At 44.0% G+C, this 9,557-nt stretch overlaps 1 long non-coding RNA gene across 1 annotated transcript in view; it reads left to right on the top strand.

The window, feature by feature from the left end:
- The first annotated feature begins 826 nt into the window (after positions 1–826).
- LOC126082731 (uncharacterized) overlaps positions 827–9,557 on the top strand; it is a 155,352-nt gene continuing 146,621 nt past the window's right edge. The window contains exon 1 of the long non-coding RNA XR_007518630.1: positions 827–952. This is a non-coding gene — a long non-coding RNA (uncharacterized LOC126082731). The remainder of the gene's footprint in view (positions 953–9,557) is intronic.

The following is a 9,557-nucleotide window of genomic DNA, read 5'->3' as shown; positions in this document are numbered from 1 at the left end:
TGGACTTGTTTTCATTCCATAAATATTTATTTTCAAATAAAAATTCCATAAATTTTTATTCGATTTCAGAAATGCTAAGGATGCAGCTTAAGCCATTCTGCTTGCAAGGAACAAGGACCTAGGGGAAGCCAGGAGCTACTACTTTCTGGGAGCTGCCTCTCAACTCTCTTGGTCAATCAAGGTAACAAGTAAGTTTCAGACAAAACATTGGTGTCTCAACATTTATTGTGAAAATGTCTATGTATTAAATAAATGCAGCAGGAAACATACTGTATGACAGTAAATGTAGTGGGAAAAACCTTAGGAATGGCAACCTTAGGAATGGCGTCGGGAGAAAGTATATCTTACGTTTCCCAGGTCTAAAATTCTTTGGCTGTGCAGTTCTATACTGAAACAGTATTTTTTGAAAGTCCATTCAGCAGAAGAAATGAATGTGGTCCAGAGTGTATCTAAATGTGGAAGAGCACTCTTCCCAATTCCAGGATACTGTATTTTAAGAGGAGCCCCGGTTGCAAAGTAGTTAAGAGCCCAGCTGCTAACAAAAAGTTGGCAATGCAAATCCACCATCCACTGCTTGCAAACTCTGTGGGTCAGTTTTACCCTGTCCTGTGGGTTCGCGGAGAGTCAGAATCCACTCACAGCAAAGGCTATGCTTTAGGTAAGGAGCCCTTATCCTGCAAGGCTGAGCCCGCCCGGATTTAGAAGCTCCCGCATGCGCACAACCTCCTGGGACAGGGCTCTGGGGCGCGCGAACTGCCGCCCTCTAAGGGCCTCAGGCGTCAGTTGCAGAAGGTCCCCTTCTGGGAGGCGCGCGGCAGGAGCAGGGAAGGCAGGGTCCCTAAGGGTAGGTCTCGCGGCTGGGCGGGGCTGTGCCAGGGGAGGCCTCAGACCCTGCACACAGGAGCGCACCGCTCTTCCGCTTTCTCCTCGGTCAGTTCTATTACAAAGGAAGGTAAGGGACACGCAAACATCCCCGGTAATGTTGCTGCTATGTTTTACCCTCCAACAGACTCTTGGGTTATTTGCAGGCGTGGGTTTTGCATTGGGAGACCCCCTTTCCTGGTGTAGAATTCAGCGCTCTCAGGTTGCCAGCTTGTCTTGTGCTGGCAGTATTTATACCACAGGAAATGGCAAACGCTGCACCCCAGGACTGCAGAGATTGTTTCCCTAATTGGTGGACTGAAAATGAGGGGGGAAATTTCAATAATGCCTCTTTAAAGTGACAAGTGTGTCAAGTCATTATCTGTTGCATTCTGAAGAATACCGAATTTTGAACAATCTTCAAGGATTTGAAAAGCACTCTCTGTTTAAGCACAGAAAGAGCTCGTGTCAAGTTCCAGCCTATGACCTCACTTCTCTTAGGTTTTCCTTGTTAGCGTAAGAAACCTATCAACCCACATTCATGTTCAAATGACACTGATTTGCTCAGGAAGTGAGTGAGTTTGCTGAATTGACTAAAAATCAAGCATTTATTTGTAGTGTCCTGCATGGAGTCATGATTGACTTGCAAGCATGGTGGGTTAAGGATGCAAGAGGTTTGCCAAGATCTACAAAAGCATCCTGCTAATGATGTGTGTATATAAGATTTCCAGTCATGAGTACTGCGTGTTCAATTGAAATCAGTAAATTCTGTGCCACTCCTCCATGTGTATCTGGAAGATTTGATATGTATGATTTTGCAGAAAGCCAGTGTGAGTGTGTAATCCTTTGCCAGCACACAACTGTGTGTGCATTTGAGGCTGTAAGTTGCTGTATTTGTGTTTCCATCCTGGAGGAGTGGAGGGAGTGTCAGTGGGTGCATTTGGAATGTGAGGCACGTGTGTATATTAAGAGGCTGTCGGTGGTCTGTGTGTGTACTTGAGGAGATGAGAAAGTTTTGTGTTTGATTTTTGAGGGTGAAGTACTTGTGCAATGTTGTGTATTCTGGAAATAGGGTGGAGATATAGTTGCAGGCCTCATATGGATTGTGGGAATTGAGGGGTGTGAGTGCTTTTGTCCCTATTATTTGGGACTCTGTTGGAAATGTGTTTCTATGAATTCACAGTTTGGGGGTTGTGTATGTGTTGAACGGGTTCTTGGAAAGTTGATATTTGCATTGTATTTGGTGGTGTCTGCATGAATATTTGTGGTTCAGTACGAGTGTGTTTTTGTAGGGTTTGAAATGTGTTTCTCTGTTTTACAATGGGCATCTGAGGGAGTGTGCCTGTGTGTATTAGTTTGGGTGTAGGGACTGTTCTTTTTGTTTATTTGGGGAATGAGGGAGGATCACTGGTGTGTACTCAGGGCATGCATGCTGTGTGAATGTGTTGCTTTGGGTGCTTTTCTGGAGTTGCACATGCATTCTTCCATGTTTGGTCTGGGTTGGAATGATAACGTACTGTGGAAAATTGGGGATTGATTTCTGTTGGAGTATTTTGGATTGTTGGACTATGTGTAGGCAGGCAGTGTGAGGTTATATTGGTATTGGAACGTGTAGTGTTGCCACGTGGAAAACCCAGGTTTTGCTCAGCGTGACTTGTTATAGCCAATAAACAAGAGGGTGAGGTGGGAGATCAGAAAGATGCTTTTATCTCCCTGTACACAGGAAGGAGCAATCGGGACTGTTCCCTCCAAGACTGCTCACAGGCAGCTTGGGGAGGTAAGCTTTTACAGAGAGCAGACAAGGAAATGCAAATTCATTACGAATATTCAGGACTGACCTTCAGGCAGGAGCTCAGAGCTTGGTGATGACTATGCCTTTTCTTTAGACGAGGGTTCCATCCCCAGGATGGCAGAAGAGGTTGATTCTCTTTCATTAGGAGGTTAAGTCTCTACCCAGAGGCAGGTGGAGGCCATCTATGGCCCTTTCTGTAGTCACCTTGTCGAGGACAAGTTTAAAAGAATGTGCAGCTTATTCTGTTCAGTGTGGGAGGATAAGCCAGAGCAGGTGTCTCTCAGAAGGGTTAGGCTCTGAGGCTGCCTGCCTCAATAGGGCCATGTTTTTGCAAACTTTTAGTATCCTGGATAATTTAGGTTATAAAAAAAAACTTTTGGGGGGGGGTATGAGGACAGTTGTATGTGTAATGAGTTTGTGTGTTTCATGAAGGGGCATGGCCGTTTGGATGAATATTATCTAGAGCTAGGTGTAATATTTTTCAGTAGGGAGTATGGTATGTAATGGGAAATGAGGAGGTGTGTATCTGATGAAAAGATGGTGCTGTGTGTTTGCACAGGGAGTGGGAGAATTGTATTTATATGTACTAGAGGCATGTTGATCTGGTTATGTGTGAGATATTGAGAATGTGGCTGTTTCGGAACGTGAGATATGGACCTGGAACAGGGTTCCAGTGTATTTATTCAGGATGTGCAAGAGATATCTCATTATAAATGGGGAGTATATACTGGTGTGTGTAAGTCATGAGTGGGTGGGTGAATTATTCTTGGAGTATTCTACAAGTGTTTCTTTGGAGAATGTTAGGGTGTTTCTAGGTGTGTTTGGGCACGTTTGGAGGTTGGGGAAGTGAGGCTGTATCCTAGAAACGTGTGATAATCTATAGTGTTTTGGGTGATGTACACTTCGAGGAGTTGGGGATATTTGTGTGTGCTGTGTCTGGCATATGTGAGCACATGGGTGCATAAGGTTATGGGTTGTGTGTGTATATTAGCTAGAGTGCAAGGATTGTTGATGTTTTGAAGTTTTACCTGCATCTCTGAATGTGTGAGGTGTATACCCATTGGGTTTTGAGTGAGTGTGTGGAGGGTTTGTATCTGTATGAAAGCAGTTAGCGTTCTTCTTTGTGCCAATTCTGATCTAATTCTTGCAGAATTTGGTGGTATAGCTCGTATGTGCGTTTTCAGTGTTCATGGAATGTACTTATATGTTAATAATACAGTTTGTATGGGCTCGTGTGTGTATTTGGTTTCATTGGTTTTCTGGGGTGTTTATTCTGGAAGATGTGGGAGGTTCAGGATGTACATTTGGAAACTGAGAGGGTTTATATAAATTGTGCATGCATTTGGGAATTGTGTGTTATGTATGTTTTAGAGATGTAGAATTTCGTGTGGGTCTGTTTTAGGGTGCCCCCCCCAATTTTTTTTTTTTTTTTTTGTGAGGTGAGATTTTGAACTTGGTGGTGTTAGAGAGCTTGATTGTATGTATGGTATTCAGTGAGTGTATCTGGGTCCTCTTGGTTGTACATGTGTGTGTTCAGGCACTTGTGGAGAGTAGATACATAGTTGTAGGAATGGCTGTGAGTATTCACAGTCCATAGGGTTTTTGTCGTAAGACTATAGGCAGTATGAGGTGGTATGTTTGTGTATTCAGGGCGTGGGAAGTAGTTGTATGTGTGTGTTCAAGAGCTGTGAGGAGCTGTGTCTCCTGGAAATGTACAGTGATTCTTGGTTTACATATTAGGGATGGGAGTTAAGGGTCCTTCTCATTGTGCAGGTGGAATGTGTGTATGTACTAATAGGAAAGTGGGTCAGTTATGCTGGAATCAGCTCCTGTTATCTTGGAATAGTAAAAAAATAGACGGTGCTTATTTCTGCCCAAGTGTGGGTCAGTGACATCAGGCTGGTACCTTCAGATTGGCCATGGCTGGATTATTTACATCAGGGAAATTGTCAATCTCTACAAATCAAGATTTACCACACTCCCCCCCTGCAGAGTGGATTGATAAGTATTTACCGACACAGCACTGCTCAGTGCATGTCTGTGTGTGTGTGTATATAAGTGTGTGTGTCTGTGCATGTCCCTGTGTGTCATTAAAATGTGCTAAGCAAGAACATTTAGGCATCATTGGGGTACTCTACTGGAGGTTGTGAGTGGAGCATCTGGGGGACTTGGGCCCTTCTGTGTGTCCATGGAAAAGGGATGTGGCAATATTGTATTTTTTCATCTCCCTTTTTCAAGCTTATGCTTAACAAACAATCTGAGAAGCTGGACTATATGAAAAAGAATGGGGCATGAGGACTAGAGGAAAGTCATTGACAATCTGGGATATGCAGCTGACACACCTTGCATGCTGAAAATGAAGACTTGAAGCACTCCCTGATAAAGGTCAAAGACTGTAGCCTTCAGTATGGATTATACCAAACATAAGGAAAAATTTTTTTTTTTTTAAGGAAAATGTAGACAAATTTGAAGTTGTCAAGGATTTCATGCTCCTTGAATCAACAATGAAGACCCATGGAAGCAGCAGTCAGGACACCAAAGGACATTTTGCATTGGGCAAATCTGCTGCAAAAGACCCCCTTAAATTTGTAAAAACAAAAGGTGTCACTTTGACATTTTGTATTGGGCAAATATGCTGCAAAAGACCCCCTTAAATTTCTTAAAAATGAAAGTGTACCTGACCCCAAACTAGCTGCCTTTCTATATAGTCAAAGAGCACTGATAACCAGGAAGTAGGGAAAACACACCTGGGCCTGGGAAGAGAGGGCCCCAAGAACCCTGAGTTGACAGGCCCTCAGTTGGCTGAGAAACAGCCAAATACAAGCTTAAACAGCCAGAATCCCTCCAACCTTGGCTGTGGGTAGGGTGAACCTTCTGATGTGCCCATGCTGAGATGTGCGAGATACAGGTAAAGGTCTCAGTCACACCTGAGCAGATATGTGGGGCCGGGTCGAGATCTGGTGAGTCAGAGCAGCTGACAAATAAGGGAGTTGAGGAACTGGGTCTGTGCTCCTTGAATAATCTGGAGGAAGATGACAGATGCCCTCTTTATGGTAGGGCTTCCCAGCCACACCCCTTGTCTTTTCTGTCATAGGAGGCGTCAGGATCCCAAGAGAGAATGGATTGGGTTTCCCCTGGTTTGTTGCTTCTCTTAGTTCTGATCCCTACCTTCCCAGGCAGGGTTGGTGCCAGTTCCTTGGAAGTGGGAGAAGCAGGGCAGGGGTCGGGGTGGGATAAGGACAGGGGAGGGCATGGGGAAGCCCTGTCCCTGAGGGAGGTCAGGGAAGTTGGATCTAGAGAGCATGGGGAGGCCCACCTGTGAATAGACATGGCTCTTACTTCCCTGAGTCTGTCCTTTTCTGAAGCCTCAGGATGCTGCTAGCACTGGGAGTCTGATAGGGTGACCTGACCTTCTTTATTTTCCCCCATATCATGTTTAGCTTCGAACACACCAGAGGGTGTCAAGTGACCATGGTGGACCCCAGTTGACTCCACACATGCCTCCTCCCTCACTTGGACCCACCCAAGGATTTCCGCACCTTATGGTGAATCTCCTTCCTTATGGTGGATTCTACTGCCCAAAAGCGTACTGACATCTCCTTCTGGAATAATCCAGTAACTGCTTCTCTGTAGTACCAATGGATTCCTTGCAGCTTGCCCAGCCTGCTTCATGTGCTGTTCCCAACATGATGACCTACTCTGTAGTAGTTACATACTCTTGTTGGCAGAATGGTGATTGGCCTACTTATATATTGTAAAATATCACATATTTCTAAATACAGTATTTAATCAATGATACATGGTAAGATTTCATAGGTTTCTTTTCATTTGGTTTTGAATATTCTTTTTGTCATTGCTTGGTTTTTAGCAATCACTCCCCATGCTTTCTGCCTCCATCCCTCCCAGCCATTAATCTGCTCTATATCTTTGCATATTGTGGATTTTCATGTAAGCGGGACCCTTCTTGGGATTTCAGTTATTTCACTCAGAACAGTGTTTTCAGGGTCCATGCATTTATTGCATGTATGAGAACTTCATTGCTTTTTATGGTTGAATAATATTGTGTGTAACTATAGGTCGCATTTCACGTTACCATTCATCTTTTTTTTTTTTTTTTTGCACAGCAGAGGAACACATTTACTTGTCAGTTCATGGTTTCAGCCCCTAGCCCCATGTTGCTGGACACAGTGAAGATGATAGTGGTGCCCGTGGTGCCTCACTCCGGGGGTGGGCGGGGAGAGGGACATTTAGGAGGACAGGGCTTGGCACAGGGCTTAGGGGGGTATGGAGGGGAGCATGGCGGGGGGTACAGAGGGGCACTTTGGTGTGCATGGTGATGGACACTTGTCGCATGGGCACTTGTCAGAGCACAGTTGCAACAGCTTCCTTAAACAGCTGGGCTGACATTTGGACTCACACTCTTGTTCACACTTGGGCTCACACTTTTGTTCACACTTGGGCTCAGTCTTTTGTTCACTAGATTTACTTTTATCATCACTCGACATTGCTTCTTGATTTTCTGGGCCATCCCCGTCTTGGTAGAGAACTTGACAAGTAATTGAGGGAAGTGGATGTTATGGCTGTGCTCAGGAAGGTGGGCTTTTCCTCTGGTCCCTCCATCCAGCTCTGAAGAATCCATGGAAGGGGGGAGGGGGGACCCCTCATCTGTGAGATCATGCCCGGCATCATCAAGGAGATATCGTTGTGTGGCTGCAGAACTCCAGCTCAACACCAGAGCTTGTTGTGAGAATAGACCTATAAGTAATCACCCTCTTCGCTGTCCCAACTCTTCCCTCAAAATTCATGCTGTTAAAACCAGGCAGCAGTGAAGGCTACTGAGCTCTAAGTGTAGTCAGGCTCGTTGCTGCCAGGAACAGAAAAGCTTCTCACTAGGGTTACCCATGGTCTCTGTTTTCTCCCCCAGCCTCCCCAAACATTGTTATTTTGTGTGCTGTTGAGTCGGTTCTGACTCATGGTGATGCTAGAGGACAGAGTAGAAATTCCCCACAGGGTTTCCAAGGCTGCAATTTTTAAAAAAAAATTTTTGTGCTTTAAGTGAAAGTTTACAAACCAAGTCAGTCTCTCATATAAAAACTTATATACACCTTGCTACATCCCCCTAGTTGCTCTCCTTCTAATGAGACAGCACACTCCTTCCCTCCACTCTCTAATTTCATGTCCATTTGGCCAGCTTCTGACCCCCTCTGCCCTCTCCTCTCCAGATGGGAGCTGCCCACATAGTCTCATGTGTCTACTTGATCCAAGAAGCTCATTATTCAGCAGTATCATTTTCTATCCCATAGTCCAGTCCAATCCCTGTCTGAAGAGTTGGCTTTGGGAATGGTTCCTCTCTTGGGCTAGTCAAAGGTCTGGGGACCATGACCTCTGGGTCCTTCTAGTCTCAGTCAGACCGTTAAGTCTGGTCTTTTCAGGAGAATTTGAGGTCTTCATCCCACTGCTCTCCTGCTCCCTTGGGTTCTCTGTTATGTTCCCTGTCAGGGCAGTCATAGGTTGTACCCGGGCACCATCTAGTTCTTCTGGTCTCAGGCTGATGTAGTCTCTGGTTTACGTGGCCCTTTCTGTCTCTTGGGCTCATAATTATCTTGTGTCCTTGATGTTCTTCATCCTACTTTGGTCCAGGTGGGTTGAGACCAATTGATGCATCTTAGATGGCTGCTTGCTAGCATTTAAGACCCCAAACACCACTCTCCAAAGTGGGATGCAGAATGTTTTCTTAGGAGATTTTATTATGCCAATTGACTTAGACGTCCACTGAAACCATGGTCCCCAAATCCCTGCCCTTCCTGCACTGGCCTTTGAAGCATTCCATTTATTCAGGAGACTTCTTTGCTTTTGGTTTAGTCCCATTGTGCTGACCTCTCCTGTATTGTATGTTGTCTTTCCCTTCACCTAAAATAATTCCTATATACCTTTTTTTTATCTAACTAGTAAAAACCCCTCTCCCTCCTCCCTCCTCACTCTCCTAGCAATTAAAGAATATTTTCTTCTCTGTTTATTTTTCGAGCTCTTATAATAGCGGGCTCATACAATATTTGTCCTTTTGCAACTAATTTCACTCAGCATAATGCCTTCCAGATTCGTCTATGTTATGAACTGTTTCACAGATTCATCATTGTTCTTTATCGATGCGTAGTATTCCATTGTGTGAATATACCATAATTTATTTCTCCATTCATCCATTCATGGGTACCTCAGTTGCTTCCATCTTTTTCCTATTCTAAACAATGCTGCAATAAACATGGGTGTGCATGTATCTGTTCGTGTCAAGGCTCTTATTTCTTTAGGGTATATTCCAAGGAGTGGGATTGCTGGATCGTGCAGTAGTTCTATTTCTAGCTTTTTAAGGAAGTGCCAAATCAATTTCCAGAGTGATTGTACCATTTTACATTCCCACCAGCAGTATATAAGTGTTCCAGTCTCTTCACAACCTCTCCAACATTTATTATTTTGTGTTTTTTGGATTCATGCCAGCCTTGTTGAAGTGAGATGGAATCTCATTGTAGTTTTGATTTGCATTTCTCTAATGACTAATGATCATGAGCACTTCCTCATGTATCTGTTAGCTACCTGAACGTCTTCTTTAGTGAAGTGTATGTTCATATCCTTTGCCCATTTTTTAATTGGCTTGTCTTTTTGCAGTTGAGTTTTTGCGGTATCATGTAAATTTTAGAGATCAGATGCTGATCAGAAATGTCATAGCTAAAAAAACTTTTTCCCAGTATGTAGGTCATCTTTTTACTCTTTTTGTGAAGTCTTTGGATGAACATAGGTGTTTGATTTTTAGGAGGTCCCAGTTATCTAGTTTCTCTTCTGCATTGTTAGTAATGTTTTGTATACTATTTATGCCATGTATTAGGGCTTCTAGCATTGTCCCTATTTTTTC

Source organism: Elephas maximus, chromosome 9 (assembly GCF_024166365.1).
Source record: "Elephas maximus indicus isolate mEleMax1 chromosome 9, mEleMax1 primary haplotype, whole genome shotgun sequence".
Taxonomy (NCBI): Eukaryota; Metazoa; Chordata; class Mammalia; order Proboscidea; family Elephantidae; genus Elephas; species Elephas maximus.
The sequence above is the reverse complement of the archived record's forward strand: the minus strand, read 5'-3'. Positions and strand labels throughout refer to the sequence as shown.